The 18,683-nt window shown below is 35.8% G+C and overlaps 1 protein-coding gene and 1 pseudogene across 4 annotated transcripts in view; both read left to right on the top strand.

Moving 5' to 3' along the window:
- LOC105679543 (protein tyrosine phosphatase domain-containing protein 1-like) overlaps window positions 1–18,683 on the top strand; it is a 70,700-nt gene that overhangs the window by 39,883 nt on the left and 12,134 nt on the right. The gene's annotated exons all lie outside the window — the stretch shown is intronic.
- Window positions 14,161–16,957, top strand: LOC137000160 (uncharacterized; annotated as a pseudogene).

Genomic DNA, 18,683 nt, shown 5'->3' with positions numbered 1-18,683 from the left:
AAATAATTATTTGAGCAACGCTGAAATAATTATTTTTAAAGCGGCGCAAAGATAAAAACGGAAGCAATGTGCAGATAGACGCGAAGTATCGGTAGCGGCGAAATAATTATTTAGACGGCGGTGAAATAATTATTTAGAGCGGTGTAAAATTATTACAAAAGCGACGTGGAAATAAGAGTGAAAATATAAAGAATGACGTGAGGCGTCCTGGTGCGGTCGACGAGAGCGCAAGCGCGGGCGATCGTGTCGCAACGGTTGGTACAACGCTCGTCGGTGAGTACGTTCGTGGTGGTATCGCGAGTCCGTTCGATCGTAGATCGGTGCGGACCATTCGGCGGCGCGGATTGGTCGACGTGGTTTAACCGGCCGGACGGATTTACGGCTTTTGAAATCCCGGTGAATAAACGCGGTATTAGGGTGTAGGCTGCCGATTATGCTCGGCGGGAGTACGAGGATGCTCGTACGGAGACGGATTGTAGAATGGCGACCTGGCTAGGTACGCGGAAATACCCGCAGTACAAAGTTTGGTGGCCTAGAGGAATCGAGTACGCTCGACGGGGTATACGAAGATATTCGTATGCGGGAGCAAAGATTACCGAGGACGCTCGGCGATACACGAGGATTCTCGTGTGCTGGTAAAGGCATAGAGTCCGAGTATGCTCGGTCGGGACTACGAGGACACTCGTAGCAGGTTTGTTCGCTGTCGATCAGCGAACGGAGTCTGGTGAGAAGACGTACAGCCGGGCCTCTTTTATACCCGGCTGGCGGCCGAATGGTTTCGAATCGGCAAGCATCGGCGGTTTCGGCGGCGAGTCCCCCACAATACGGAATTTCGGAACGGTCGGGTGTGGGGGATTTTCGGCGGTTGACCGCCGCTGTTTTTGATGCGAAATTTATCGGCGCGCGATGCGCCCTTGGTGGGCTACGGACGATGTACGGTCCGTAGCCGTAACGATGCAGCGGGCTGCATCGTTACAAATATACAAAGAAAATGACGAAATTTGCATAGGAACAGTCTATTAAATTATTATAAAAAATATAACAATTGTAATATTAGTACTTAGTACTTCCACCATTACGCTTAATCATCTCAAATATTCTGTTCTCCATAATAATAATATTATTGTAACGGGGGGGCGTTCCTCTTTCGAGGCACCGCCCGCGGCACCCAGGCATTGTCCATTGTGCCTCCCCTCATAAACTTACTTATGAGAGACCTGTTTTTCTCCAAAAGAGAATCAGATCCCTCACCGGCAGTTTCCTGATCTGCTCGGGCCCAAGTAGTGCTGAGTCCAGCATCTTGTGTCTCAACCCTGCCTGTGCAGGACAGTCGCTGAGCACATGAAGGCTTGTTTCCTCGTCGTCTCCACATGCCCTGCACTTGGATGTATCGCTACGCCCAAGCTTGTACATGTGGTAGTTTAGGAGTGCGATGGCTTCAAGAGTCGCATCCGGGTTCCTAGCGAGGATCCTGCAGATTCTTGCCGTTTCAGGCATTCCCTCTACTTCCTCGCAAAACTTTCTCCAGCTTTCCAGTTTCGCCCTAACCACGGAGTCTCTATATTCCTTCTGTGCCCTCCTAGAGAGCTCCCAGTCGGATTGGCGGTCCGTGTTCCTGGCTCTGTTTCAGGCCCTACGAGCCGCCACTCTGAGACCCTGCAGTCCAGGGGTCCACCAAGAAGTTCCTCTACTATTTGTAACCGCTCTTTCGGGGCAGTTACTTTCGTGGCAGTTTACCAGAGACCTCTGCAAGTAGTCCACATAGGTCTCCAGTTCGTCCTCTGTCCCGTGCCTCTTAGGGAAGCCTTTGAGACTGTTGGCCAGATTTTCCCTATAGGAGTCCCACTTGGTTTTCCTCGGATTCTTGAATTTGACCTCCTTCCCCCTAGCCGTAGCTATCCTGAAGGAGATCTGCCTGTGGTCGGAGAGCGAGGGCTCCGTCGAGACCCTCCACTCCACTACCTCCTGTATCAACTGCCTGGAACAGACAGTGATGTCGAGCACTTCTCTTCTCGCTATAGTGCAGAAGGTGGGCTCGTCTCCTGTGTTGAGGATCTCCAGATCCGTAGATGCTAGAAACTCCAACACTTTCCTCCCTCTTTCATTGGTGTCCGAGCTTCCCCACACGGTGTGATGCGCGTTAGCGTCACATCCCATGATCAGGGGAAGCCGTTTCTCCTGGCAGTATTCTGCCAGTTTTATCACCGGTACAGGCGGCACCGCCTCCCCTTCGTCATGAGAGAAGTAGGCCGAGCAAATAACCATTTTCTTCCTGTCACCGGAGTCATCAGTGAAATTCACTTCTACAGCCGCAACGTCCCTGGAACACAGGTGAAGTATCAGCTGGGCTTCCATGCCCTTGACGGCTACGCAGGCCCTGGGTCGGTCCACTGATGGAGCCCTAAAGAGCCTACCGCAGGCCGCCAAACCCCTGATGCAACCTCGGATTACCCAGGGTTCTTGCATCAGTGATATACATGTTTGTCTCCCAGCTTGTTGCCTGGCCAAAACAGCCGAGGCCCCTTTGCTGTGATGCAGATTAACCTGGGTGAAGGCTATCCCTCTCGATCCCGCCATTTGGCTGCGAGACCGTTTTAGGGGGGTCCTCCTTATCCCCCTTTACCCCCCCCCCCCTGAGCTCCACTTACCCGAAAGACAACTCTGTCGAGCCCAAAGAATGGTCTGAAGTCCAGTGTCCTCAATTTGAGGACACTGGACCCCGGGATCCCGAGGACCAGGTTCCCACCCTCCCTGGTGGCCCCTACTCCCTCCGCAAACACTTTCCAGCTCCCGGTGGTGAGACCCGGGTTCTGCCTCTCCAGCCGCTTCAGTACCGTGGCCGCGCCCCTGGGAAGTCCCGGGACCCAAACCACCGCCCTGTGCTGCTTTTAAAGCGCGTCCAAGCCCATCACCCTGAGCCTGGCGCCCTCCCACGGAGTGATGCCGCCGATCCGCCCCACGAGCCAATCCAGCGACGCCCCATCCGCGCATCTTACCACCGCCGCACCACTCTTTAGAGAAGTGCCGTGGAATCTGGGCACCGGACCCTCCTGGATCCCGTCGATCTCCTCCAAGACCGCCTCCCTCAACAGAGTCAACTGCTCAGCAGTGATCCCTGTCTCGGGGTAGCCCTCCGCCACAATCACCCTCGCCAGAGGGTCAGCAGCGTCCGAGTAAGCATGTTGCCCGTCGCGAGTCCTTTGCTTTTTCCGCGGACGGTCGCCCGATGGAGGGGTATCCTTGGAACCCTTCCGACGTTTACCGTCGGCGTGCCCCTTCACCACTTCCACCGACGTACAGGGGGAAGCCACGGGAAGAGAGCGAGCCCCTTCCAGAGCCGCTGCTCTCATCCGCCTCGCCCTCCTTTTTTCGGCCCCGCACCGATTCTTCCTTGCTGGAGGTGAAATCTCCTGCCGCGCAGCCGGGCCGGCCTCATTTCCGGAGCCCTTAAGGGTCCCGTCCGTCACCGTTCTAGCTCCTTCCTTCGGAGACCCGTCACGCGAGTCAAATGTCATTTTTTCCGACGAGAAAAAATTATATTATTATTGTAGATAGACCTGACGGTTTTAAATATTATTAGCACGATTTACGTACCGACAAGGCAGTAGCCATGAGCAGGAATTTCGGCAGAGGAAGTTTGATGATATGGGCTGCGTTTAGTTAAGCTTCAAAGACACCAGTATGCAAAATTTGTACAAAAATGAATGCAGATAAATACATGGACTTATTAGAAGATTATTTAATTCCATTTATAGAAGAAAATCATGAAGAAAATGTTATCTTTCAACAAGATAACGCTGCCGTACACAACAAGACACGGGAATGGTTTCGACAAAAAAACTTGCCACTTATGAAGTGGCCGTCGCCGGACTTAAGCCCGATGGAGAACCTATGGGGTATTCTATCAAGAGCAGTATACAAAAATAATAAACAGTACAAGAACATTAAGGAGCTGGAAAACGTTGTAAGACATGAATGGAATAAAATTGGTACTAGGACATTACAAAAATTGGTTTGTAGTATAGAGAACAGAATATTTGAGATGATTAAGCGTAATAGTGGAAGTACTGAGTACTAATATTACAATTGTTATATTTTTTATAATAATTTAATAGACTGTTCCTATGCAAATTTTGTCACTTTCTTTGTATATTTAACTACTATGTTTCGTTTATAAAAAATAAAACGATTTCTTTTGTTCTTAATGTTGGCTTCTTGTCTTTTAATTATTTCTTTATATTTTTCCAACCTCTCTTAATTTTATTTACAAAGCATTAAATTGTTTTTATTAAAAATAATAGTGTTTTTATAGAAATTTCGTCCACTGTATTAACTAAATTATTTTACATTATAAGTTTTGCGACTAAATCGACGTCGACGTCGATGAAAGGTTCTTTATTCATTAATACTAATAAAATTTTATTACATTGCATTTTATTTGTTAATAAAATATTAACAACATTAAAGGATATAATTTTCTTTTTCATACTTTTCAGAAATTTTTTTTCATACTTTTCGAGTTATTTTATATCTTAATCTGACATATTTCGATATAAAATCTCGCTAAAATATTGCTGAAAATATTAAGTTCTGGATAATCTTACCATAATACTTTTATAAATAGAATAATGGGAATCAAGTGGTATAAAGGTGTGACAGCGCCAGGTTGTTAAAAAAAAGTACATTGTAAATTACATACTTTTTCTTCAAAATAATAGTGCGTTTTTTTTACACGAATTGATTTGTTTCATTATTCTGCGCATAAAAATATTACGGTAAGATTATCGATAACTAAATATTTTAAGAGATTTTAGATTTTATATCAAAATATGTCATGTCTCTCTCTCTCTCTCTCTCTCTCTCTCTCTCTCTCTCTCTCTCGTGTTTGCGAAATTTCCTTAGTGCAACTTGGGGAAGTCGAATTCGTTGATTCTTGGCACCTGGTGCGAAAAATTCCCGTGGCGCAATTCGGGGAAGTCGAAATCGTCGACTCTTGGCACCTGATGCGAGAAATTCCTCTAAATTATAAATAATACCCTGGGCCTCGCAAATTCTCTATCCGCCCCTGGCGGTATAATACCACACATAAATAAGATAAGGATAGTGTTTTGTCGAGCAAAGATTAGACTACTATCGCAAAGAATTAAAATGCAATTGATAATCTTTGACCACCTATTCGGTAAATAAGTTTATGTAATCGTCTTTTGATTAATATAAACATGTTCGAGGAAATAACTTGTTCCCAGTGTCATTAATGACTATAAGTAATCACCATTCTATTGAAAAAAGTTGGTGATCATTGCTTGATACATTTTTCATTAAAATGACGTCGGTTAATGTTGCAAACGTAATAAACATGTTAGCGACTACATTCCAAATCGCGAGTATAACACAGACACCTGTAACGCCGTTTGAAATTGAAATACACAATGAAATTCGTAACATACTACAAAATTTTCAAAACGTACATTCCGTTTCATTATTTGAACATGATTACGTGCTTGATTTTGTCGAGCCATCAGAACCGCATGGAGCACAAGTTGTAGAGTACATTACGGCTGCAGAAGACGAAGAAGACAGTTTTGAACCTGAAGAATGCATTGTTGATGATGAAGGTGGAAAAGTCGATTTTAGTTATAAGAAGAAAGCTGTGGAGTTATGGAAAAATGGAAAAAGAGCACGTCGACCTTTTTCTAATGTACAGAGAAATTTTTGCAAGGTTAAATTCTTACAGCAGCTATACAGGTGGGAAGCGAGTGTAGAGAAAAGTGGAACAAATGCAGATAAATTTACATTTATTACGGAATATGTACTGCAAAAGTTTGAAGAAGCTTTGAAAAGATAGAAGATTCATTATTCACGATATTAATTTAAGATTATGGGCCTTGGAGGCAAAGGATCAAGTGGACTTACCCCAATTCAAAGCAAGTAAATGGTGGATTTGGAAATTCAAGAAAGTGCATAGAATTGTTTCTCACAAGATAACAACATTCAGGACGCGATCTACGCTTCAAGATATTGATAATCTACAAAATATCGCAGAATTATTTGTTTCAAACGTCTGACATTCCATCTATCGGAGTTGAAGAAGTTTATAATGCAGACAAGAGTGGCTTCAACTTTGAAATACATTCCGGGAAAACATTGGCGAAATCAGGAATGAAAACAATTGAAGCGACGGTTCAATCGTTATCTTCTACGACACATAGTTACACTACAATGCCTATTATTTCAGCAAGCGGACGTCTTCTTTCACCACTGTACATAGTTTTGAAGGAGTCTACAGGAATATTTGGTCCAAGGGTGCAAGAAACTTTATTCCGTCCAATTAATATTTACATCCAAGCTTCAAAATCAGGAAAACTCACATCTGAACATTTCAAAACTTGGTTCAGCGAAGTGTATCTACCGAATACTGGCCATAAAAGCATGTTATTACTCGATTCGTGGACAGGACACTGCTCGAGTCAATTAGAACAGTTGATTCCACAAGACAAAGAAGTAAAATTTTCAACCAAAAAATTCCAAAAAAAAACGACGAATTTTATTCAGCCTTTAGATGTGTTTGGATTCCGGATTTGGAAAAATTGCGTACGAACATTTTCTGATAATGTAATTCTTCAAGAAAAAGATGTCACTTTGCATTTGCGTAATGAAATAATTAAATTGCAATCACTAACCCATAATCAGCTTTCTTCGCCCAGATTCAAAAATCTTTTCCAATACGCTTGGTTTAAAAGCGGCTATCTAGAAACGCATCCCGGCGAATTTCAAAATCCTGTAGATTTCTGTTACTTTAGGGATGGAAAGCATGTACTCAAATGTAGTATTTGTGGGATGGCCGCTTTTATGCGTTGCGCATGGTGTGGCGAGTATTTTTGTTTTAAACATTTCTATGAAGAATATCATTACTGTACCAATTACAATCCATAATTTGTATTTACCGTTTTGTACTAGTGTAACTCTTCCAATGTATAATTAAACAATAAAGCATGTACAAAAAGTGAATACAAAAAAAGATGTGCGTCTTGCTTAAATAATTTAAAGCTGTTTGAAATTTATATAAATAATAATTTAAATATTGATTTATGAAACCATTTTAATAATTAAAACTGCTAAAATGGACTTGAAATTCGATAATAGAGATTTTTTTAATTAAAAAAAATTTTTTTTTATTTATTTAAAAAATAGGTAGCAACCTACGAGTTCGGTACAACGGACAGGCAGGGACGCGCAATGTATAATGAGACTGTCAAGTGATTACTATCGTCTCATGACGCATTGCACCATCCCTGCCTATCCGTTCTATCGGACTCGTAAGTAGTAAACTATTTTCAATTATAACTCGAAAACTAAGTTTCGGACAAAATTTTGTAAAAGGAAAAATCGTCTCAAAATTCGCTTAAGAATATGGCATTGCAAGGACATCAGGTTATTTTAAATCATCCTGTATATAAAAGAGTTTCCTGACTGACAGACTGATTGACTCATCAACCCCCAGCCCAAACGGCTGCACCGATCAACTTGAAATTTTGATGGTATTTCCTACCATGGTGTAGGTGCTCACTAGGGGATGATTTTTTTTAAATTCTACCCTTAAGGAGGTGAAAGGGGGTAAAATGTATTTTTACGAATTTCTTTATTTCTTTTATACAATATGAGATATCGACTTTTTGCTTATAAAAATTTTTCATACAAATGCCTAAAAATAAATTTCTGGATTTTTTGAAATTCTACCCTTAAGAGGGTGAAAGGGGATGAAATGTATTTTTTGTAGTTTTTGTGTTTTTACGGATTTGACAATATCTTTGAAATTTAACTAAAAAAAATTCTGAATGTTATTAAAACAGAATTTCATGTAATGTAAAATGTATAAAGTTAAATCCGCTCCGAGTCCCTTTAAACGATTTTTGGAAAATATCACTTCTAATACGTATGATTCGGTCACACTATTATCTCGGACGAAGTCGAGACGGGGGATGCTAGTATCTTATATATTTAATAAAAGTATTCTACCCAAATAACACAAACACATTCTATAAACATTCTATAAATATTGGTTGAAAATATTAGAATATTCTTTTAATGTACTAAAATGTTTAATGTACTAAAATGATGTTCTTTAAATCTTCATAGAACGTTCAAATGAGACCAATTTTAATATTCCAGATAGGTTGAAAAAATATTCTTTATTATATTCCAGGAATGTTCAGAGATGTTTAATACCATGTAAGGAACATTCACTGAATATTCTACTAAATTATTTTTAGTATTCTAAATATTTATGCAAATACATTGATATAAAAAAAAGGTTTAATCAACTTTACCAATATTAAATGTTAAACAAAAGTTTTTATTGTTTTATTTTTTTTCCAATCATATGTTTTAAAAATAAAAATTGATATTTTTAACAAAATAATTACATCTGTAAAATTGCACACATTCTTACAATAAAATATATAATTCTAAGCATGCTGTGGTTCCTCTTTTAATGTTTCTATAAAAAGTCGCTTTACTACGTTTCATATTATTTTCGAAAAAATTTTCGAAGATAGACTCGAAAAGTCAGAAGTCTTGCTTGGCTTTTTAAAACAAAAAAATATTTGTTATAAGAGAGTACTTTTAAAGTTACATTAGGTTAAAGAATCTATTATTTTAAGCAACCATTTTTACTAAAAAAACTCTTAAAATCTAAACTTACCTTTGGATTAATTGAATCTTTGTATTAATTATAATTGTAGTTTGAATTGTACATACTAATCAAGACTAACTGCGTAACTATTAATGCACGTGTTGATCGGAAGCGGAACGGAAATAAAATTGATAGAAGTTGAATCTTGATCTATTTTTTGCTATGCATTTTGAACGTTATCTATATACAGGGTGATTCAAAATAACCTGATGTCCTTGCAATGCCATATTCTTGAACGAATTTTGAGACGATTTTTCCTTTTACAAAATTTTGTCCAAAGCTTAGTTTCGAGTTATAATTAAAAATATGTAGCAACTTACGAGTTCGGTACAACGGGCAGGCAGGGACGCGCAATGTATAATGAGACTGTCAAGTGTTTACTGTCGTCTCATGACGCATTGCATCGTCCCTGCCTATCCGTTCTATCGGACTCGTAAGTAGTAAACTAGTTTCAATTATTATAACTCGAAAAAACTAAGCTTCGGACAAATTTTGTAAAAGGAAAAATTGTCTCAGAATTTGCTCAAGAATATGACATTGCAAGGACATCAGGTTATTTTGAATCACCCTTATACATCAGTTATATATACATCTATATATATACATTCAGTACATTTGAATATTCAGTGAACATTTATAGAATATGTAAACGATATGTTCTGCTGATTTTAACATATTCTGAACAGGTTTATAAAATATTCTTTATAAACAAGGATATTCTACAAACATATGTAAATGATTTCTTCGAGAATATTCTCATAAAAATATATTTGATGCAACATAGAATATTCATACAATATTGTGTGTTATCTGGGTAACATTAAAATTTTTTTAATAATATATATACGACAGCTTTTTTTTATTTAATATATACAACAATTTTTTTGAAAGGTAAAACACTGTTTTGTTTTAATTGTAATAAAATTGACTGGAAATTATAAATATTGTTGGAACTAATTTAGTATACATAGAACAGAAATATTAAACTTTGAGCTATTTAATTTTATTTATTTTAGACAAATCGTATACTAAAGTCTCTAAACAATTGTCACATAAGGCATAGTGATAAATGGTGTGATTGTACAAATTTTAATTTTACCATACATTCTGTCAAAAAAGTACATGTTTCGAGACTTTAGTGTATGATTTGTCTAAAATAAATAAAATTAAATATCAAGGTTTAATATTTCTGTTCTATGTACACTAAATTAGTTGTAACAATATTTATCATTTCCAGTCAATTTTATTTTGTGTTTTACAAGATTTTTTGTTTAGTTTGTGTTTATAATCTTTTTTCTATGGATAAATAAAATTCATTAATATACCTAAAATATGATATGAACATTTTCTTACACTTAATTCTCTGCCTACACTGATGTGGATAATTTTGTTGTCAACCATAGCGTTAACTACAGAAGGCGATTTATGCTATATTTTTTTAAATATAAAATTGACTGAGAATTATAAATATTGTTGAAACTAATCTAGGATACTCAGAACAGAAATATTAAACTTTGAGCTATTCAATTTTATTTATTTTAAACAAATCATCCACTAAAGTCTTGAATCATGTATGAATAACCTGCAAAATAAAAAATTTTCAAAGGTGTAGTAGATACTTACTAAGACATTCACATTCACCAACATATCACTTATTTCATTTAATACGAATTTCTAACAAATTTGGTCACTCGTACTACACTGCTCTGGATTAATAAGCAGTCTTGAGTGTGCACCAAAGTAACAGAGCAATGTAGTGCGAGTGACCAAATTTGTTAGACCGAATTCACCACCCTGATAGCCACCTGTCTGTGTTGTTGCTGCCACGTTGCTGAAAACAAAGCCCACACAGCACAGAAAGTTGAAATAACGTCGCTGAGACGTTGCAATGTTGAATGTTGAAGTATAAAGGTTTTTTCAACATTGAATCTATGTTGATTTTGCTATATTGATTGTTAAATGTTGCTATAACGTAGAAACAACATTTAACAATTATTATCTTTTGAAATAATATAATAATTATTACAATAATTATTAATAAGAAATAATAATATAATTATATATATATATATATATATATATATATATATATATATATATATAAAGCATATGACGTAATAAAAATATCTTACAATAAAGAATAAGACAAGCCAGAGGCGGTTTTCTCGTGGACTGGCAATTTAGAATTACAAAAGCCAGAGACAATCTAACGTCAGCTAACAATTTTTAATAAATATAGTCAGAGGCGATCTAACGTCATCTGACCGTTTAGGAAAAAGAGAGCTAAAGACGATTTATTCGTGAACTGGCAGATTTTAAGAAATATTGTCAGAGGCGATTCAACGTCAGCTAACAATTTTTAATAAATATTGTCAGAGGCGATCCAACGTCAGCTGACAGTTTAGAAAAAAGGGAGTTAAAGACAATTTTTCGTGAACTGGCAGATTTTAAGAAATATTGTCAGAGGCGATCTAACGTCAGCTAACAATTTTTAATAAATATTGTCAGAGGCGATCCAACGTCAGCTGACAGTTTAGAAAAAAGAGAGCTAAAGACGATTTATTCGTGAACTGGCAGATTTTAAGAAATACGTATTTCTCAAAAATTAATTAAATATTTATTTATCAAAAATAATTATTTTTTAAAAATTTCCTCAAAAATTATGGATTTTCATAAAAAACGTGTCAGACAATTTTAATGCAAAATTTTATGTTCTTTCAGAATATGCAATAAAAAATACTACATTTTATTTAAAAAAACAAAGTTGACCTTTATATGACCTTCAATTTTACCTTCATCAAAAACTCAAGCCCACCATCTTATGTCCCCCTCCGAACCCTACAACTTTTGTCTGAAACATTTTTCTCTAAACTCAACAGCGTTTGAAATATTCGCCTGGCTAGATTAAAATGTAACACGCGGTATATTGAATATAGTTATCTTTATTTTGTATTTTATATAACTGAAATGATATATACTCTCATTATTTCAGTCATTATCATATAAAATACAAAATAAAGATAATTATTTATTCAATATATGTGTATATGTATATATTAATTAATTGATTAATTAGTTATTTTGTATTTACTACATAAGGATAAAAATAAGAAAAGTATATGACATTTTTCTTTAGTGATATATACAGGGTGTCCGGTAATTGCTGAATCACCTCTCGGGTGCAGGTAGAGCAGGTTAAACCGAATAGAAAAGTCCTCTATCGTTTTGCGATTTTCGCAATAATTAATGAGAAATTAATTAAAGAAGATCGGCCAATTTGCGCGAGTCTAAACGCGTGGTGAGAAGAGACAGCCCGTTGTTACGTGGTCGCTAGGACGCAAGGATCTAGCGTTACACATCGCTCGTATGTGCCGTTGTCATTTATAGAGCGCTCCTCCCAACAATTTATCGTGCGCCTAGTAATCAAATAACAGTGAGCTGTATCAGCACGGGTCTCTTCTCGCGGCGCTCTTAAACTCGCGCGAATTGGCCGATATTTTTTAATTAATTCCTCATTAATTATTGCAAAAATCGTAAAATAATAAAAACTTTTTCTATTCAGTTTAAACCGCTCTACCTACACCCGAGAGGTGATTCAGCAATTATCGGACACCCTGTATAGTAATATATGTATATTTTCATTTATTATTTTGTCATATTTAGTTTATATTTATTTGACACCTTGTATACGCCTATGTCTTCTCGGACATTATATTGCAGCCTTGCGACGAAATTTCAGTCGAGGAAACAAGCGCAAGCATCGTTTATTTACAAACTTCCGATGACACACGTACACAGATCACACGTCAGTGTAGTGAGTTACCACTACAAACAAATGCGTACACACGGACCTACGCGGCGTAGGCTACGCCAATAATGTCATTTCATTTTTAGTACCATCAAAATGATGGCGCTTTCGCGTCGGAGTTCGCCCGTCACTAGCATCCTCTTAAGAAGAAAGCGAGACGGGGAAGCCAATTCCGCAATGTTCAATTGTTCAATCATATGCGTCCAGTTTCCTGCGCATATTTTTCGAAATTCAAATATTTTCAAACTTAATTCTCGATATACATTTTTTTTAGTAATAAATATTAGCTTATAAAATATTACAAAATTTGAATTAACATTTTAGTGGACGCATTATTAAAATTATTATTAAATTTAATTATTTGCCATAATATTAAAGTAATATAAAATATATAAAAGCTAATGTAATAATCATTCATGATTATAAATTTCAGCTATAATGTAAATATTTCTTTCAAAGTCGAGTTCCGCGTTTTGCCAATAGGGCATTTTATAAGCCTTTGATTTAACATCTCTAAATGAAATTTCATGTAAATCTTTAAATAATTCTGTACATTTAAAAATTCCAACTTCTCGTGAGTCTAGATTATTAATATTGTAAAACGCATTCATGACTTAAAATTTATTTATAATTAGGCGATACTCATTGCTATTGCCACATTGCAATATATTCACTATAATGCAAACAGTACCATCTCGTAAAATGCAACAATGATTGCTTTTGTCTAATTTGTAAGTAACTCCATTAATTTTAATACATGAAAACTGCTTCATGTTTTCTTGTTGGTGCACAAGAGGGCCATTACATAACTTCGGACGATATACACGAGTCGCGATAGCGGAATTTTGCGAAGAACTCTTGAAATCGTGTTCTTTTTTCTTTTTGTAACAATTATAAATTTGTTGTAATGGCACAGAGGGTTTACGAACAGCTTTTTTAAAAAAACTTTATATTATTATCAAACGGAAAGCAAGAAAAATGATCCAGTGGACCAAAGAAGGATTCGTCCGTCAAATGGATTAGATTATGGATATTGTACGATAAAAAGTTTCCGTACACAGAAATACTGTCAGTTACAAATAAATATAAAATCATTTTTGCTTTCTCAATATCATTATGGGTTCTTTCATTTGACGATACAAGAATACGGATCGCATAATGTAACTTTAAAAAATGCTGTATTCGTAGATCGTCACCAAACAAATCGAGCAAAACAGTTGGTCCTGTAAATAATAAAAATTATCGAAACTCGGTTGCTTTATAGCGTCGGCAATAATCCAGACTTCTTGGTTTTCGAGAAAATTTACATGGGCAGTAAGTAATTAATGTCGAAAGGCGATTTGAAATACGATCTTTTACAATATCTTTTAATTTTGCTGGCCGATAGAACCCTTCTAACCATGCTTTTACGATTATTTCTTTGACTACTCCTAAGCACACTAAATGCATGTAATCTAGCGGAGTTTGACGTACTAAATCCAACGGTAATGAATACAGAACAGAGTAACCATGATGGTGATTCACGTCCATTTTTTTTTCTGATAATATTCTTTATCAGTTCGTGAAGGATGATTTGTTCCTTTAAAAATAGTAGTTCTGTCTGTTTTTCGCCTAGGATTTTACATTTGTTGCAACTATAAAATCTGGTGTGTGCCTTAATATTTAAGCATGTGTGCCTAGCGGGTGTGTCAGTAATAAAACAATTTAATTTTATTTTAAAAATTTTGTCGTTGAATGAAATACTTTTTTCGAGTAATTGCAACAGTTCTAAATTGAATTTTTTGAAGAAATCTGTAATATCCTGAGGTTTTTTAGGTCCTGCGGCGTAGATCCCCGCAATCATTGGATTTTTGTCTTTGATATTAAGAGGATGCTGGAATACTGCTTTACCGATTAAAATTTAGATTTTTTTGGGCAAGCTAATCTTTTTTTTGGTTGTACAGAATGATATATTTTTTTCCAGAATTAAAGTATATACATTAATACTATGCGGAGGGTACAAATTTTAAGCAAAAAAAGAAAAAAAATTAAATAAGTGTATTTGTGTTTACAAACTTTTGGTTGAAAATAAAATTATGCAGTTTGTACATACTAAACGAGAAGCTACGCATACTAGATTATACGGACAAATGACACGAGACTATTAGAATTGAATTTAGGAATGTAATATAAAAGAAAAATGTTCCTAAAAATTATTATAAATGTATGCGTGTAAATCGAGGTAATAAGATAAAACAGAGCAATAAATTAGTTCACGGATTATGATTTAGAGGCGCTATACAGTTCTCAGTGCTATCTGTCATCAAGATCTATAGAGAGAAGATTACCTCACAAGGAAAGGGACCCAAGTGTCCCCCTCCGATTTTGACGAGCTTTAAATATGTTGTAAAGTAGCTCAAAATAAGAGACACGTATTTTTTTTTATGTGCTTTCTCGCACGTTTAGGGTTGAAACAACCCCTACAAGCTAAAACGGTTTTTTTGGTTTTGACTGAATATCGTCAAAACTGTAAGAGATATCAAAAAATGTTTCGAATAAAAGTTGCATGGTCTTTTATGAGCTTTATAACCGCGTAGCTCGATTTTTAAAAAATTTTATATTTTTTAATTTACCCTCACCCCTTCTTATTATTTTTACAAATTTCAAAATTTGTATTATGACAAAAGTTGTAGCATTTTTTACGCTGAATACAACCATATATGATTTTATTATATTTCGAAATCGCATTTTTCAGAAATGAGCTGTCAATGTCGCACTATATGCGTCGCGCTGCGATATATGCATATATGTATATGCATAACGCATCGTTTGTGCCGCTTGTGTAATCGATGTTTGTTGTGCATGTGTAATTGATAAGACAAATAAAATTAGAAATAAAGATTAGCATGTTATGAAACATTCGGAAAAATGTTCTGATCAAAGAACAAAGTTCACTAAAGTTGTTGCCAAAACATCCCCTCTATTTTACACTTTTATAGTCGCATTTCGAGTGCATTTATAGCGCAACGCGTTGTCATATCCCGTCAGTGCATATTACGCTTTAAAGTTGTGCGCTTGTTAGTGATTACGAAAAAACAATATATAAAACAGCATCAAAAAAAGAACAGCAAATTCACTATAAAGTAAGTATTATTTTTTTGTACACAAATAAGGAGAAATATTTAATTGTTATATTTTTTAGAATGATTTAATTAAATCCATTTAACGTAATAATGTTAGTATACGTAACTTTTTTGGCCCTTAATCTATCAACAAGTCCGATAACATCTGAAGAACGAGAAATGGCACATAAAATAGAATCTATGCTGAAAGAAATGCGCGATGAGAGATACAAAATGGAAGTAGAAGAATTTTTAGATTATGAAAACGATAACAATATTCCAACAGCAGAGCAATTTGAACTAGGAGATAAAGAGGAAGAAGGTGAGCTATGAACGCAAATCCTAAAGTTATATGTACTACAGATGGACGTATTCCGTATGAATATAAAAAAAATGCAGTCGAATTTTGGAAAAGCAGTACAACAAGGCCAAGAACATTAGAAGGAGTAAAACAAAGATTTCGGAAAGTATATTCATTACGTCAATTACGACGATGGGAAATTCAAGTGAATCAAGGTGGCAGTAGATTCGAAAAATTAAAACAAATTTCGGAATATACATTAAATAATTTTCATACAGCTCTTGAAAATAGAATTATTGTTCACGACGCTGATTTAGCTCGATGGGCTATTCGGGCACAGGAAAATTTAAATGTACCAGAATTTACAGCTTCATCGCGATGGATACGAAAATTTAAAATAATACATAATATTGTATCTCGTAAAATAACAAAATTTATAAGAAAAACATCTATAATGTCTAACATCGATTTTGAAGAAAAATGTAACACATTTATTGAAAACGTTAAATATCAAATAATAGAATATGGAGTTGAAAATATTTACAATAGTGATCAAAGCGGATTCCAATTAGAACTTCATGCTGGTCGTACATTGGCATATAAAGGAACAAAAAAGATTGAATCTGCAGTACAATCCGTATCGGCAACTACGCATAGCTATACTATATAACCTACTGTTTCAGCCGATGGTAGATTATTATCGCCTCTTTTTATTGTACTGAAAGAAGTTAGTGGAACGTTTGGTCCCAGAGTGCAAGAAACAATGTTTAAGGCACCTAATATTTTTGTTACGGCTTCGAAATCCGGAAAATTAACAGCGCATCATTTTAAAATTTGGTTGCAAGACGTACTTTTTCCAAATGTAGGTCCAAAATCTGTTTTACTACTAGATTCATGGACTAAACTTTGGTCATTGTCCAAATATTATTCAAGAATCTAAACCAGAATCTACAGAAGATATTATTTTGTTGACTATACCAGCTGGAACAACAGGAAAAATACAACCATTGGATGTATATAGTTTTCGTTTGTGGAAGAATTTTATTAGACACTTTTCTGATACTGTAATGCTTTTAGGTCTGGAAGTCAATCTGCATGCAAGAAACACCATTTTAAAATTACAGTCATTGACTCATAATCAATTTTCATCGCCAAGATTCAGAAATTTATTGAAATACGCATGGTATAAAAGCGGGTACGTAATAAATAAGCCCGAAGAATTCGAAACACCAGTGGAATTTTGTTTCCATAAACAGTCAAAATCAACATGCGATATTTGTGGCGCACCTGCAATAATTACTTGCGCATGGTGCAAAAAGTCACTTTGTATAAATCACTTTTTTCACGAACATCACCTTTGTGATACGTTTGTTCCATAAATTCATCTGTTTTTAATATATGTATGTTAATATATGTATTATATTCAATATATGTAGTATGTTATTGTTGAAGGTAAAGTTGTAATTGTTTCGACATATATTATTATAAAAGAAATAAAATAATAAACAAACAAATGTTTCTAGTATTGATTAATAGAAAAACCTGAAATTAATTGGAATTTTTTGCATTACCATTGAAAAACAATAAATTGCATTTTAATTGTAAGATTTTTATTTATTTATTTCTCTTTCGATATAATCCACTCTTAAAAAAGGCATGAAAAATCGATACTCGAATGTATCGAAAGTATTGTTGACGCTTATCCGCGACGCTGATTGGTTATCTCGATTATTCTGACAGTTTGATAGTTTAAGAGCAAAGATTATTTTGACGGTTATTTAAAATTTTAAAAATTTTATTAAAATATTTAGATTTCATAATTATTAAATTATTATAATAAGTGCACGGGCGCAGCGCGCGCTTGTATTGTTCTAGTATAACTATAAAAGTGTAATATAGAGGAGATGCCTTGGCAACAACTTTAGTGAACTTTGTTCTTTGATCAGAACATTTTTCCGAATACTTCATAACATGCTAATCTTTATTTCTAATTTTATTCATCTTATCAATTACACATGCGCGACAAACATCGATTACACAAGCGGCACAAACGATGCGTTATGCATATATATGCATATATCGCAGCGCGACGCATATAGTGCGACATTGACAACTCATTTCTGAAAAATGCGATTTCGAAACATAATAAAATCATATATGGTTGTATTCAGCGTAAAAAATGCTACAACTTTTGTCATAATAAAAATTTTGAAATTCGTAAAAATAATAAGAAGGGTAAATTAAAAAATATAAAATTTTTTAAAAATCGAGCTACGCGGTTATAAAGCTCATAAAAGACCATGCAACTTTTATTCGAAACATTTTTTGATATCTCTTACAGTTTTGACAATATTCAGTCAAAACCAAAAAAACCGTTTTAGCTTGTAGGGGTTGTTTCAACCCTAAACGTGCGAGAAAGCACATAAAAAAAAATATGTGTCTCTTACTTTGAGCTACTTTACAACATATTTAAAGCTCGTTAAAATCGGAGGGGGACACTTGGGTCCCTTTCCTTGTCAGTAAAACCGGTTGTTGGCAAGGGACGATGAAGAAAGGGGAGAGCACGATGATCTCATCTGCCAACAGTAGCTGTCTGAGATAGCTTCTGTTCGCGATGAGATCATTATTGCCCTTCTTGCCGCTCGCCCTTCTCTGCATTTGCCCCTTTTGCCGCTCGTCCCTCTTTGCGTATGAGGCAGTGATGCGATCTTTCCCACAGCGGTCCCGGCTCCGCTGCCTCACACAACCTTACAGAAGCGCTACGTCACGTATCCGTGTGAG

This window comes from Linepithema humile, chromosome 5 (assembly GCF_040581485.1).
Source record: "Linepithema humile isolate Giens D197 chromosome 5, Lhum_UNIL_v1.0, whole genome shotgun sequence".
NCBI lineage: Eukaryota > Metazoa > Arthropoda > Insecta > Hymenoptera > Formicidae > Linepithema > Linepithema humile.
Note: the sequence above shows the minus strand (reverse complement) of the source record. Positions and strands in the feature narration are given on the sequence as shown.